The sequence below is a fragment of the Nicotiana tabacum genome, chromosome 8 (assembly GCF_000715075.1).
Source record: "Nicotiana tabacum cultivar K326 chromosome 8, ASM71507v2, whole genome shotgun sequence".
Lineage (NCBI taxonomy): Eukaryota > Viridiplantae > Streptophyta > Magnoliopsida > Solanales > Solanaceae > Nicotiana > Nicotiana tabacum.
The window spans coordinates 58,485,268-58,501,027 of record NC_134087.1 but is presented as its reverse complement, the minus strand read 5'-3'; positions in this window follow the sequence as shown (position 1 = coordinate 58,501,027).

Here is a 15,760-nt window from a genome sequence, read left to right as displayed (position 1 = left end):
TGATCTATGAGTTACTCTTCTATGTTATAAGGAGTTTTGATTTGTTGGTTATATGCACATATTGTGCGGTTCCATTTGGGCTTTATAGCAGAGTTTGAGTGAGACGGGTATTTGGGTGTTGCATGATTGATTGCGCATTGGCTATGCTCCCTCAGACTGGTATGAAATTTTGTCGGTTGCTCTCTGTGGTTATGGTGATTCACTATTGGTACTAGACACCAAATTGCATGTGGTTGTTGATTTTGAGCATAGTGACTTGAGGTGATTCATGTAGATCAGTGTTTGAATAGGATCGCGCGTTGCAACGAAGTTATGTGGAGGTATAATCCTTTAGGTTAGATTCGTGTTTTCTGGTTCTAGAGTGTGTGATGGGTTCTTAGCATCGTGTTGTGATGGTATTGGTGAGCTTGTGGTACAACTCTCTCATTTGAGTCATTTTTCATGATTTGAGTACGTTCGGATTGTTGCTTATTGTTGCGCAGATTGCACGGGTTGTGGCTTTAGATTATATTGATGTGTCATGTCACCAGAGTAGTTGTATTGGATGAGATGAGGCCACCGGACCTAGAATGGATACTAACAGATTCGATTTTAGCGTATTGGAAGGATGATATCGATGTTCAGCATAGAAATTTACTGAGGTCCTTGCCAAAGGAGAAAGAGCTTCATGAATGGTTGATCTGAGTAATGGTTATGACTTTAGGCATGTTTCATACAACGTGTTTAGACTTATTTAGTGTGTTGATGTGAGATTTTGATTTTATAGATAATTTCGGAAGTGGGAATTTGGTTCTAAGGTTTATGGCTAGGTTGGATTGTGAAATCTCAGTTACATTGTGCTATCGGACCTATATGAGATAGGGTGACGTGGGATCACCCCCGGGTATGTGCATGGTAAGGTTATACGGCGATTTGTTGGCTTTTAGAACAACTTTGGGCACGTTCGAGGACAAACGTATGTTTAAGTGGGGGAGGATGTAACGACCCGACCTGTCGTTTTGAGCATTTGCACTTTGCTCGCTAGTTCTCAGGCATGAATAGCCCCATATGATATATTATCACTTGTGTAAATCATCGGTTTTGATTTCCAGGTTAATCAGAACAGATATGGAAGAATGATTCTCAGCTTGAAGCTTTAAATTTGAAAGGTTTGACCAAGTCTTAACTTATTATTATTCGATATCAGATCTGAATTTTTATGACTCGGTTACCTCCATCGGGTGATTTTGAACTTAGGAGCTTGTTCGAACTGTATTTTGAAGGTCCGTGGTAGAATTTGGCTTGATTTGGCGAAGATGGAAATTTGGCATTTCCGGTCGGCAGTGGAAATCTTGATATCGTGGTTGGAATGGAACTCTGGAAATTGGAGTAGGTCCGTTGTGCCATTTGTGACGTGTGTGCAAAATTTCAGGTCATTCGAATGAGGTTTGACGGGTCTTTGGATCGGTTGCAGAATTCGAAGTTGGGAAATCCTTAGGTTTGAATCCGAGGGTGTTTTGGTGTTTCGATGTTGCTTTGAGCGTTCCGAAGGTTGGAATAAGTTTGAATAGTAATATATGACTTGTTCGTATTTTTGGATGAGGTCCAAAGGGCCTCGGGATGATTTTGGATGGTTATCAGAATGTTTGGAAATTGGAGAATGCAACTGAAGCTGCTGGTTCTGTCTTAACCGTGCCTGCAGTTAAGGGACCGCAGGTTCAACGATCGCAGAAGCGAGGAAGGGCCGCAGATGCGGTTTGGCAACGCAGAAGCGGAAGTTGAGACGCACATGCAAGCGCGCAGGTGCGGATGAGGGATTTTAAGTGAAATTCCGCAGAAGTGGACCATTTTGCGCAGATGCGGCCACACAGATGCATAATGGGGACCGCAAATGCGGAAGTGCTGGGCAGAGTGTATATAAAGGCTCCTTCGCAAATTTTTTGTCATTCTTCACCATTTTTGGCCGGGATTTGAGCTTTTGGGCAGTGATTTTCAAGAGGAATCAAGGATTTTCAATGGGGTAAGTACTTGGGCCTTGTATCTTGTGTTTATGGTGATTATTCCATTGTTTAATTATGAAATTGTGGGAAAATTAGAGAAAGAATTTGGGAAATTAGGGCTTGAAATTGGAGATTTAAATTTGGGATTTGAGGGGCCATTTGAGGTCATATTTTGATGATCATGGTATGTATAGACTCGTGGAGGGATAAGGATTCTAATGTTGTGATTTTTATCGAATTCCGAGACGTGGGCCCGGGGTGTCAATTTGGCCAATTTCGGGATATTGAGTTTAATTTGATAATTTTCGCGTGGGCTTTGTCCCTTTGGCATGTATTGATGACATGATTATGATTTTGGATAGATTCAAGGTGATTTGAGGCCGAGTCGAGTAGCAAGGGCATTGCGGTGTTGATTCTCGTCCGATTCGAGGTAAGTAATGATTGTAAATCTTGTTCTGAGGGTATGAAACCACGGGTTTCACACCGTTGTGATATCTTGAGGTGACACACATGCTAGATGATGAGCGTGGGGTCGTGCACTGTTGGGGATTGTGACTTGATCCGTCTCGTACGACTATTAAGTCGCATATTTGATTGAAAACTATTTGATACTACTATGTTTTGGAATATATTATCATGTTTTGAGCTGAATGCCATATTTGGGTCTCGTGCCAATTGTTTGGACCTTTAGGGGCTTTTTACTATTATGCCTTACTATTTTGACTTAATATTTGTACTCAGTCATGTTGTGTTTTACTGATTTCATAACTCAACCTTATTTACTCAGTTTTGATGCTTTAAATGATATTTTGGGCTGAACGCCTTAATTTACTGATACTCCGTGTGGCTTGTGAGGTTGATGCCTGAGAGAGGCCGAGGGACTGATTGTGAGGTTAATGACCGAGAGAGGCTGAGGGCCTGATTGTGAGGTTAATGACTAAGAGAGGCTGAGGGTCTAGTTGTGGGATCATATATTTATGGATCGAGCTGCACGCCGTAGCGATATATATGTATATATATATATATATATATATATATATATATATATATATATATATGTAGGATGCTACGCAATTATATAGAGCTTGGGCTGAAGGAGCCCCTCTAGAGTCTGCACACCTCCAGTGAGCGCAGTCGACTATATATTTATGGATCAGGCTGCACACCACAACGGTTATTATAAGGTACCTATTGAGCGTAAGTGCTGAGTGTGAGCGCGGATTGATGAGAGCTTAGTCTCGAGTGACTAAGAGGCTTGCCCGAGGGGCTATATATATACATGAGTGATGCTTTGCCCGATTGGCTTGTTTTTATGAAATGACTGTTTTCACTCCTCTTCATACTGAGCCTCTGTTGAAATTGTTGAACAAAATTTTTTATAATACTTTCATTTAAATAGGAGTTTTTACGAGATGTTGGAATTTAAATCACTGATTTGGCTTTGTTATTTTCACTGAGTTTTTTATGTTATGAGATGCATATGAGTGACCGAGGGGTCCGTCCGAGGGGTTATTTATGATTCATGTTTATCCCAAAGGGCTGTATACGAACTATGCTTTGCCCAATGGGCCGATTATGATTTTCATCACTTTTATTATAAATTTATTGAAACTGTCGAAAAGCATCTTCGAATAATTTTTACCAAAAGCTGGATATTAATAAGACGATTGACTCATATTCATATTTGAAAGCTTGATGTGCATACTGAGTTTATCCTCATGTGGATTTATCGCTTCATATACTCAGTCTTTATTTACTTTTATTACTTACTGAGTTGGCATACTCACATTACTCCCTGCACCTTGTGTGCAGATTCAGGTATTTCTGAGCTTTCAGCAGCTTTTGTGTATTTTCGGAGTTAGTGTCATGACCCAAATCCCGGTCGTGATGGCGCCCAGCACACTACTAGACAAGCCCGACCATTATTCAACACTTAACCCAATTTATCAAAAATAGCGGAAAGAAATATCAATTAAGCAAGATTAAAGTACTGAAGATTTTAACAAAATACACAATATAATCTCACTAGGACTCGGTGTCACAAATCTGAGCCTCTAGAATACAAACTATCATCCTAATACACGGTATATCCAAAATCTTATAATGCGGAAATAAAGAGATAGGATAAGAGGGAGAAGATCAATGGCTGTGAACGTCGTGCAGCTACCTCGATACTCCCAGAGGCTGGATCTGCTGATCAACTAGATCTACTGAGCCTGAGACTGCCCTTGATATGCACACAAGGTGCAGGGAGTAAAGTGAGTACTCCGACCCAGTGAGTAATAAAAGTAACTACAGTCCGAAGATAAGAAAATCCAGTAAATACACAAAGTAAGCTAAAATCCAAATATACAACAACATATGGAACTGAGCAGCTAAACACCAGTATAAATACAAATACATGAATGCAATGCAATGCATATGATGGTACATTCCAGTACCCACTGCGGCGTGCAGTCCGAGCCATCCATATTTATTTATCGTCGACGACGCTCACTAGGGGTGTGTACAAACTCCGGAGGGGCTCCTACAGCCCAAGCGCAATATCTTGGTCAGTCATTGTTACCTGACCGGTCAGCCATTGTTACCTGACAAATTTATATCATACAGTGCCATTGTTACCACTGTTCAAGTATATCATCCAGTGTCATTGTTACCACTATTTTAAGTATATCACACAGTGTCATTGTTACCACTATTTCAAGTCACTTTATAATCAGTCCAGAAAATAATATAATAAGCCCCTTAGGCATTTACAAAACAGAAGTTCCCAGCCCGGAATACATTTAAAAATATCATTTAAGTTTTCAACACTTAGAATTTATGGCTGAGTTTGCAAAACAACATTTAAAACCTTGGACTGAAATTAAATGATATGCAAATTATGCTAAGCAGTAATATCAATCCTCGAAGGATTTTACAAATCGGCACAAGGCCCCAAACGTGGCATCAAGCCCAGTAATATCAATGAAGTATGTGTATCAATCACCAGTATAGTATAAACATCACACGGGGTGGACCAAGACACAATCCCCAGTAGTATCCGACCTCGCACTTGCCATGGAGTGCGTGTCACGCCTCAATATAGCGTTACGACGTGAAAGTCTGGGGTTTCAAACCCTCAGAACAACATTTACATCTATTACTCACCTCTAATCGGCCGTAGACTAGTCCGCAATGCCCTTTCCTCTTGAATCGACCTCTTCGCGCGTCGAATCTAGTCAAAACCACAACGAATACATTACAATAGGCTAAGGGAATATAACCCAATCGAAAAAACTTGAAAAATGTCGAAAATCCCGAAATTAGCAAAACCCGAGCCCCGGGCCCACGTCTCGAAATTCAGAAAATTTTACATCAATACGACCCTTATCTCACCACGAGTCTATACATACCAAATTCACAAAAATCGGAGTTCATTTGACCCCTCAAATCACCATTTAATTCTCTTAAATTTCAAGCCCTAAACCACCATTTTGTCCATAAATTACTTGAGTTTTCAGCTCTAATCCATGTATTTAACTTGGAAATAAGTAGAAACAACTCACCTTTGATGCTTGATGAAATCCCCCTTGAAATTCTCTCCAAAATAATCCAAGCCAAATGAAAGAAATGAAAGAAATAAGCCAAATCCGTGTTTAAAAGAATCTGCTCGTGCTTCGTTGAGTTGTACCTTGCACGTGTGCTATACAAGTTGTACATCCTATTAAAATTGTTCCTTGTCGGACACCTTCTGTTTAAACACCCATAACGTCTTGCATAAATATCCAAATGACAAACTGTTTGAAGATTTAGAAACTAAACTCAAAGATCTTTAATTTGATAGGTTGTAAACCATATAACTCTTTATATATCCCGAGATATGAGCTTCTAAATCGGCTCCATGAAAACAGAAAATTTCTAGAGAAACTGCTCCACCAGTCATCTTCAATCAATCATAACTTTCTCTAAAAATGTTCAAATTATGATTTCTTTAGCTTTCTGGAAACTACATATGAAGGGATACAACTTTTGTTTTTGAATCATCTCAAAATTCCTTATAGATCAAAAGATATAGGTCTCCGAAGTACGCTCCACGACTGCACATTGCTGTCCAAAGACAGCTTAGCCGCAGAAATTGCAGCAGCTTTTATTTTCACTAAAAAGCCTCTAACTCCATCATACGAACTCGGAATTAGACGATTCTTGTTCCTATGAGTCACAAATAATAATACGAACACAACCCTTAAATCGAAACTCAATTCAGAGCTCGAATTCAACCTAAGTTTCCAAAAACTTCAAAAAATACACTTTCGATCAAAAACCCGACCAAACGATGTCCGAATAACCTGAAATTTTGCACACACATCAAAAATGACATAACAAAGCTACAGCAATTCTCGGAATTCCATTCCGACTTTCGGATCAAAATTTCACCTATCAACCGGAATTCGCCAAAATACTAACTTCGCCAATTCAAGCCTAATTCTACACCGGACCTCCAAAATTACTTCTGATCACACACTTAAGTCACAAATCATCCCCTGAAGCTAACCGAATCATCGGAATTCAAATCCGAGCCATGTAACACATAAGTCAACGTTCGGTTGACTTTTCCAACTAAAAACCTCCTTAAAAGATACTAAGTGTCTCAAACCTTACCAAAATCATTCCGGAATGACTTTAAATTTTGCACACAAGTCACATTCGACATTACGGACTTGCCCCATCTTTCGGAATTGCATTCCGACCCCGATATCAAAATTTTCACTTCCGGTCGAATTTTCTCAAAAACCTTCAAATTTCTATATTTAGCCAAACGGCTCCAAAATGACATACGGACCTCTGAATTCACTTCCGATCGCGCTCCCAAATCCAGAATCACCATACGGAGCTACTCCCAGTCTCGGAATTCCAAACGGACATCAATAACATTGAAATGCATTTTAAGCCAAACTGATGCAATTTCTTCTAAAATGCTATCTTCCACAATAGGCGCCAAAACGCTCCCGGGTTATCCAAAACCCGATCCGGGCATACGCCCAAGTACGAAATCATCATACGACCTGCTGGAACCTTCGGATCCCAATTCCGAGGTCTTTTAGTTAAAATTCCAATCCTAGTTCATTTCTTCAATTTTAAGCTTTCAAAATGAGAATTTCCATTTAGATTTGACTCCAAACTTCCTGAATTTTAATTCTGACCATACACTCAAGTCAATATACCTGAGATGAAGCTGCTCATGGCCTCAAACTGCTGAATGACACGCCGGAGCTCAAAATGACCGATCGGGTCGTTACAATCTCCCCCACTTAAACATACGTTCGTCCTCGAACGTGCTGAGAACTACACTAAAGTAGTCTTAAATCACTTGTTTAACACTTCATGCACCTTCCCGTGCTACCACCACTCAGTTGAGCACATTAGCTCAACAACTTTGTAGGTATACTCCCTTATTCAAGCAAATAAGCCATTAGGTCCAATTCTAACATCTTGAATTTCCTGCCAAGCCTGTTTCCATCATACGACCACCATATCAATCTCCACACGTTGTACCCAACATGGCTGCATAACTTTGCTGAATTCACACTTTGCATCACTTTACTCATAGGACCACAATAACATTCTTTAAACATAATAGTCGAAATTCCACAAATCTGATGCTCCCATTGCATCTCATGACCTACATAGGTCTTGCTCTAGTTTTTACAACACCGATATGACTGAAGAGGTGTGCCGAAATTCATAATCAACTGTTGAATCAACAATTCATTGGATCTATACCCCTGACAAGTTCCATTACCTTGTCTCAAACCAAAGAATGATCTTTGCTCTATAATATACTTCATATAATCAGTTTGCACTGACCCCAAATCTAGTAACCTCGTCTCACCCAGTACGAACTGCTCAGGCAATAAGTCACCTCGGACATAATCAAAAATCCTACAAGATGCCACAATGTGCCAGTATGCTATAAATTCGAATGCGATACAAAAGGAAGGCGAACTCTAGAAGGAACTACACAACTCGCACACTAACATAGACTTCCTCAGAAAACAGGGAAACAGAACACACAAAAGAAAATATGGGCACTGAACTGAACATCACACTGTTGCGGTGTGCAACCCGATCCAAACAACATACCCATGGCGGTGTGCCACCCGATCCACATATAGAACTCACATAAGGAGATATACGTCGAGCTGAATAGCTCATCATATCAAAATACCGAATATCGGTCATAAACACACTAAGGTGCATAATATCATTCCCAAGGAAACATATAGCGCTATAGGCTACAAACTCAAGCACAACTGAGGTGCGATACATGATCTAAGTCTCATCCTGCTCATATAACATCACCGCTGAGCGGAACCTCAACACATAAGGAATTTACCAAGCCATCTCACAACTTATACGGTGAAATATATCTTTACATGAATTATCTGACCATGAAATAAGACCGCGACTATCCTTCCATAAAGAGCGCATTGCTGAAATAAACACAACTGGCCTGACGTAAGGCTCACTTCCACATTTAAATCTATCCACCGACCTCAAGTCGATCCTGATCGTGCCAAGCTAGGCCAATAATCTTTCACAGGTCCATAACCCAATAAACAGAGTGCCCTCCAGGCATAAATTCTCAAATGGATGATATTACCAAAATCCTCATACTTTGTTTAAATTTCTAATTAATCAAGTGACTACATGTCACACTTATACAATATTCCTGTGGGATAAGCTCCCACCATCTTCTGAAATAATTAACGGGTCTGCACATCCAAACCACCGGCTGCACTAACACTGAAAAGCGATCAAGAATCCCTAACCAGGATGCAAAGCCTTTCTCACAGAACACCGACCTCAGGTGATACTGACGTCAATACCCATCTTACTCAAAACACTGAAACTCATATACTGCTCATCCGAGATCGTGACATCACAGTCATTGACCAAACTGCAACCTTGGTCCTTACTTCAAATTCCATACCACTCACTGCACCTCATGTGCCAATATACGATAGACGTGATTTCCATCACAACTCTGGAACTGCCGATAGGCTAATACTTCATCACATAAGACTTTCCATTTAACTCACTTCAAGAGAACTATAGCAGCATACAGGCGAATCCTCATAATCGTCGAATATGCCAATCTCTAAGTAGTTGTCCAAGCCACCATAACACTTTCTGGGATTTGCCTACTCATAATAGGCCCTAACAAAAGAATGTTTCAGAATAACATCAATCACTGTGGCCGACAACCCTCACATGCATAACTCGATCACGGTGAACGGACTAATCACTGACACCAGTATAACAACTCAACAATGGTTAATCAATCTACTTTATTCCAATTTATCCTTGATTGCCTTAGAAATAATAATATCTCCCATTAACACCTAACTTATTTCAACCAAACTCACCCCGAGTGACCTTAAATCACGAGACCATGCTGTCTCAAATACCATGACCATTTCATGTCTCTCAAATGCTACACCGCAAGTCAAAACATCATAGAACATTCTGTGCCTTTCTTCATAAGTTGCTTCAAAAGCTTGACTCTTAACCGTACTTATAGACTTAAAATCATTAGGCACCACACTTTACCTCTTGAATTAACTAGGACCGCTATTGAGAGCCACCCAGCTCTGACTTGGCCCCGAATGCAACCAACTCTACTGAATTTTATAACATATGAATACCATCTCGATAAAGCACCCAACGGAATCACTTCCCTCGAAGCCTGCACCTATACGAGGCATAAATCATGAATCTCCCCTCAAGTCTAAATATGAGCCAATAAGGCTAACCATAGCATGCATCCAACAATTCATTTACTCAAATTACCACTCGTGGTCCTTTTCCGTAGCTGCAATAACCCACCAATACGCCAATAACCAGAATTCACGCAGGTAATAAATCGTGCAATCAGCTAATCAACAGCAAGCTCCCCAACTTGGCTCGAAGCCATAGATCACAACACATATACTCTATTGCTGTCGTAATATCATAGTGAGATTAAACTCACTCCATCATAAGCTCATGGAAGCACGAATCATCTGGAATTTTAACTCTTCTACAATTCTTGCATTTACTCACACAACAATTAAGCCCATTCTCTAGGCGACCAATTATTATTTTTTTATTTATTTTACTAAGTCCTAAATTTTTCAAAAATTTCGGCAGAGCCTCCTTTGTAATTGGTCCTATCCACCTGCCAGAGAATCACCAAAACCATCCTAACAACACATCCACAACTTGACAAAGCATCACAATGCATATCAATTACATAAATCTAAATTGATACATGGACATGCGTTGCACCTATTTGAATCATAACACATAGAAAATACCCTTCAACCCTCCATTATTGGGCTATTCAACCAAGTAGGAACATATTCTTTCTTTAATATTTTTGACCTTCAAGGTGGTCTCCTTGACTCAACGATTTCGTCATAATACATTTACCGAAGCGATCTCAGCTCCCAGACTTATCTAACTAGGAGACACAAAAATATTCTTCACGCGCCCATAACTCGGGCTACTCAACAGATCACAATAAGAAACGAATCACTTAACAGTTCATTTACTATCCAGTAGGCTTCTTCGCCACTACCAAGTCGTACAAATACACCTCGCAACACTAACATACTCATCACGTGGATATCCAACAGTCATTCTGGCTAACAAGGACAATAATGAACATATGAGTTCAAAACACTTGCTCACACAATCAGCACCTAGGTGCTCAAGCCATTGGCAAAGATTTGGCCTCAAGTCCTCCAAACTGATCTAACTTCAAACTCACAGAGATTACACCTCGCCCCTTGATCGGGGAATCAAAGCCATCGAGACACATCTGATACTGAGCGACCGTTGGTGCATACGATCACGCGGAAGGAAATTCAAAAGTTTCTTTTCAAGCTGAATCAAGGACGCACGATAAGAATTCAAGAATGTGAAGTTCTCCTAAAGGTTCTGCAGCCTCCCGAGGATATGTACAGACGTCTCTGTACCGATCTGCGAGAAACTGGCTCATGACTCGTGAGACCAAGTAACCTAGGCTCTGATACCAACTTTGTCACAACCCAAATCCCGGTCGTGATGGCGCCCAACACACTACTAGACAAGCCCGACCATTATTCAACACTTAACTCAATTTATCAAAAATAGCGGAAAGAAATATCAATTAAGCAAGATTAAAGTACTGAAGATTTTAACAAAATACACAATATAATCTCACTAGGACCCGGTGTCACGAATCTGAGCCTCTAGAATACAGAATATCATCCTAATACACGGTATATCCAAAATACGATAATGCAGAAATAAAGAGATAGGATAAGAGGGAGAAGATCAATGGCTGTGAACGTCGTGCAGCTACCTCAGTTCTCCCAGAGGCTGGATCTGCTGATCAACTGGATCTACTAAGCCTGAGACTGCCCTGGATCTGCACATAAGGTGCAGGGAGTAAAGTGAGTACTCCGACCCAGTGAGTAATAAAAGTAACTACAGTCCGAAGATAAGAAAATCCAGTAAATACACAAAGTAAGCTAAAATCCAAATATACAACAACATATGGAACTGAGCAGCTAAACACCAGTATAAATACAAATACATGAATGCAATGCAATGCATATGATGGTACATTCCAGTACCCACTGCGGCGTGCAGCCCGAGCCATCCATATTTATTTATCGTCGACGGCGCTCACTGGGGGTGTGTACAGACTCCGGAGGGGCTCCTACAGCCCAAGCGCAATATCTTGGTCAGTCATTGTTACCTGACTGGTCAGCCATTGTTACCTGACCAATTTATATCATACAGTGCCATTGTTACCACTGTTCAAGTATATTATCCAGTGTCATTGTTACCACTATTTCAAGTATATCACATAGTGTCATTGTTACCACTGTTTCAAGTCACTTTATAATCAGTCCAGAAAATAATATAATAAGCCCCTTTGGCATTTACAAAACAGAAGTTCCCAGCCCGGAATACATTTAAAAATATCATTTAAGTTTTCAACTCTTAGAATTTATGGCTGAGTTTGCAAAACAGCATTTAAAACTTTGGACTGAAATTAAATGATATGCAAATCATGCTAAGCAGTAATATCAATCCTCGAAGGATTTTACAAATCGGCACAAGGCCCCAAACATGCCATCAAGCCCAGTAATAACATGAAGTATGTGTATCAATCACCAGTATAATATAAACATCACACGGGGTGGACCAAGTCACAATCCCCAGTAGTATCCGACCCCGCACTCGCCATGGAGTGCATGTCACGCCTCAATATAGCATTACGATGTAAAAGTCCGGGGTTTCAAACCCTCAGAATAGCATTTACATCTATTACTCACCTCTAACCGGCCGTAGACTAGTCCGCAATGCCCTTTCCTCTTGAATCGACCTCTCCGCGAGTCGAATCTAGTCAAAACCACAACGAATACGTTACAGTAGGCTAAGGGAATTTAACCCAATCGAAAAGACTCGAAAAATGTCGAAAATCCCGAAATTAGCAAAACCCGAGCCCCGGGCCCACGTCTCGAAATTCAGAAATTTTTACATCAATACGACTCTTGTCTCGCCACGAGTCTATACATACCAAATTCACAAAAATCAGAGTTCATTTGACCCCTCAAATCACCATTTAATACTCTTAAGTTTCAAGCCCTAAACCACCATTTTTGTCCATAAATGTTCGAATTATGATTTCTTTAGCTCTCTGGAAACTACATACGAAGGGCTACAACTTTTGTTTTTGAATTATCTCAAAATTTCTTGTAGATCAAAAGATATAGGTCTCCGAAGTACGCTCTACGACTGCACATTGCTGTCCAAAGACAGCTTAGCAGCAGAAATTGCAGCAGCTTTTATTTTCACTAAAAAGGCTCTAACTCCATCATACGAACTCGGAATTAGAAGATTCTTGTTCCTATGAGTCACAAATAATAATACGAGCACAAACCTTCAATAGAAACTTAATTCAGAGCTCGTTTGCCCAGTTCAATACCCATTTCGCTCGTTAAATAATTAACTCACATTTCACGTCAAAAACCCAATCGCGACATGATGAAATCAAACCAAAATTTCCAGATCAGTCCTATAATTCATGATTTAAGTTCTGGAAGTCTCAAAATCAAATTTGGATCTCTAGAACTAAAAATGGACCCTTGGATCATTACATGCTTATGCTCAAAACGGCAAAAATCTTTCAAAAACTCTTCCAAAACTTATCCGAGCCTCATGGGACCCCGACCAAAAATGCCAAAATAATTCATAACATCATTAAAAACTTCTCAAATCATCAAAACACCTCAAACAACATCAAATTACCCAAAACTCATCGAATTCAAGCCTAAGTTTCCAAAAACTTCCGAAAATACACTTTCGATCAAAAACCCGACCAAACGATGTCCGAATGACCTGAAATTTTGCACACACATCACAAATGACATAAAAAGCTACAACAATTCTCGGAATTCGATTTCGACTCCCGGATCAAAATCTCACCTATCAACCGGAATTCGCCAAAATACTAACTTCGCCAATTCAAGCCTAATTCTACACCGGACCTCCAAAATCACTTCTGATCACACTCTTAAGTCACAAATCATCCCACGAAGCTAACCGAATCATCGGAATTCAAATCCGTTCCCTCTAACACATAAGTCAACGTTTGGTTGACTTTTCCAACTTAAACCTCCTTAAAAGAGACTAAGTGTCTCAAACCTTACCAAAATCATTCCGGAATGACTTTAAATTTTGCACACAAGTCACATTCGACATTACGGACTTGCCGATCTTTCGAAATCACATTCCGACCCCGATATCAAAATTTTCACTTCCGGTCGAATTTTCTCAAAAACCTTCAAATTTCTATATTTAGCCAAACGGCTCCAAAATGACCTACGGACCTCCGAATTCACTTCCGATCGCGCTCCCAAATCCAGAATCACCATACGTAGCTACTCCCAGTCTCGGAATTCCAAACGGACATCAATAACACTGAAATGCATTTTAAGCCAAACTGATGCAATTTCTTCTAAAATGCTATCTTCAACAATAGGCGCCAAAACGCTCCCGGGTTATCCAAAACCCGATCCGGGCATACGCCCAAGTACGAAATCATCATACAAACCTGCTGGAACCTTCGGATCCCAATTCCGAGGTCTTTTACTCCAAATTCCAATCCTAGTTCATTTCTTCAATTTTAAGCTTTCAAAATGAGAATTTCCATTTAAATTTGACTCCAAACTTCCTGAATTTTAATTCTAACCATACACTCAAGTCAATATACCTGAGATGAAGCTGCTCATGGCCTCAAACTGTTGAATGACGCGCCGGATCTCAAAACGACCGATCGGGTCGTTACAGTTAGCAAGGTAGTTGCACGATGTTCGCAGCCCTGCCCTTCTCCTTCCTATCACAGTACTTTATATTTTAGACTTAATTTGTATTAAGTAGACAATGCTGAGTTGTATTTAGTGGCTCATGACTTATGATACCAGATTTGGGCGGCGTTGATGTATTTAAGTACTTGTTTCCGCGTATTCTTTTGATGTTTTAAAAATGAAAGATCTGAAACTTAATCTGGTTAGAAAAATTGAATTTTGCAAAAGATCTTCATATTGTTCGTATTGTTTTGGCTGGCCTAGTACTGTGGTAGGCGCCATCACTATCGGGGTATTTGGGGTCGCGACAATATGTTTAACATGATGCGTTATTTTCCCATTTGAAAGTCATAACTCTCTATAGCGGCATCCTCATATAAGATCACTTCACTATAAAAGCCATGTTTTTCCGGAACTAAATTTCATATTCTGTTATAATATATGTTTCTTACAACAGCAACTCGCTATAACATCCAAAAATATTTGGAACAAACGAGAGTGTCATAGAGAGGTTTGATTGTGCTAGTTAATGAACCAAGTTTTTCTATACATTAGGTCAGATGAATAAGCTAGCCTATTCCTTTTAAGCTAGTCCTTTCTCTCTTCCATATAACTACTAAATAATAAGGGGAACTTTCAAAAGTGACTATAGTTTGATAGCTAATTACTCCACATAACTAAAAATTTCTTAATTACCATTCGTAGTTGATATACCATTTTTGTTGTGTCAAACATATACAACCAAACATAAATTTCAATGTACCAATCTGTTGCCAGGCTGGATCAATAAATATAGTTTTGATGGAAAAATTGTATCAACTATATCTATTCGCGTATAATGGTTGTATCAATGAATACAACTTTGGATACCGTCAATACAACCTATGAGATATTTGATACAAGTTAGAATAATGCATTCAATTTTTGAAAATCAGAATACAATTATCAAACAGCTCAATCATACACTTATAAAAAAGCAACAACATCGATAAATAAAGTCAAATACAGCGAAATACAACTACATTCTCAATGTATACAACCATAGATAAGAAGAAAATTCGTCGTAAATGGCATTTTTCAGCCAAGCAAAACATTGTATACACTGTATTTATACTCAAAATGGAGACGAATAAAAATCCGCTAGATCCGAGAATACACTATATATATAGTATTTATCATTTAAAAATCCAGCAATTTGAGAATGAGGTTTCCAAACTTCACGTCACTAGAGACGAACTAAAATCTAGCCAGATCTAAGATATAATATATTTACTCTATATTTACCTTTTAAAATTCGGTCAGATATGAGAATACAATGTATCTACTGTATCATTATATATGACTCAACAAGAAAAAAAAAGTTTGCCGGAGATGCGTCCTCCGGCCAAGGAAAAT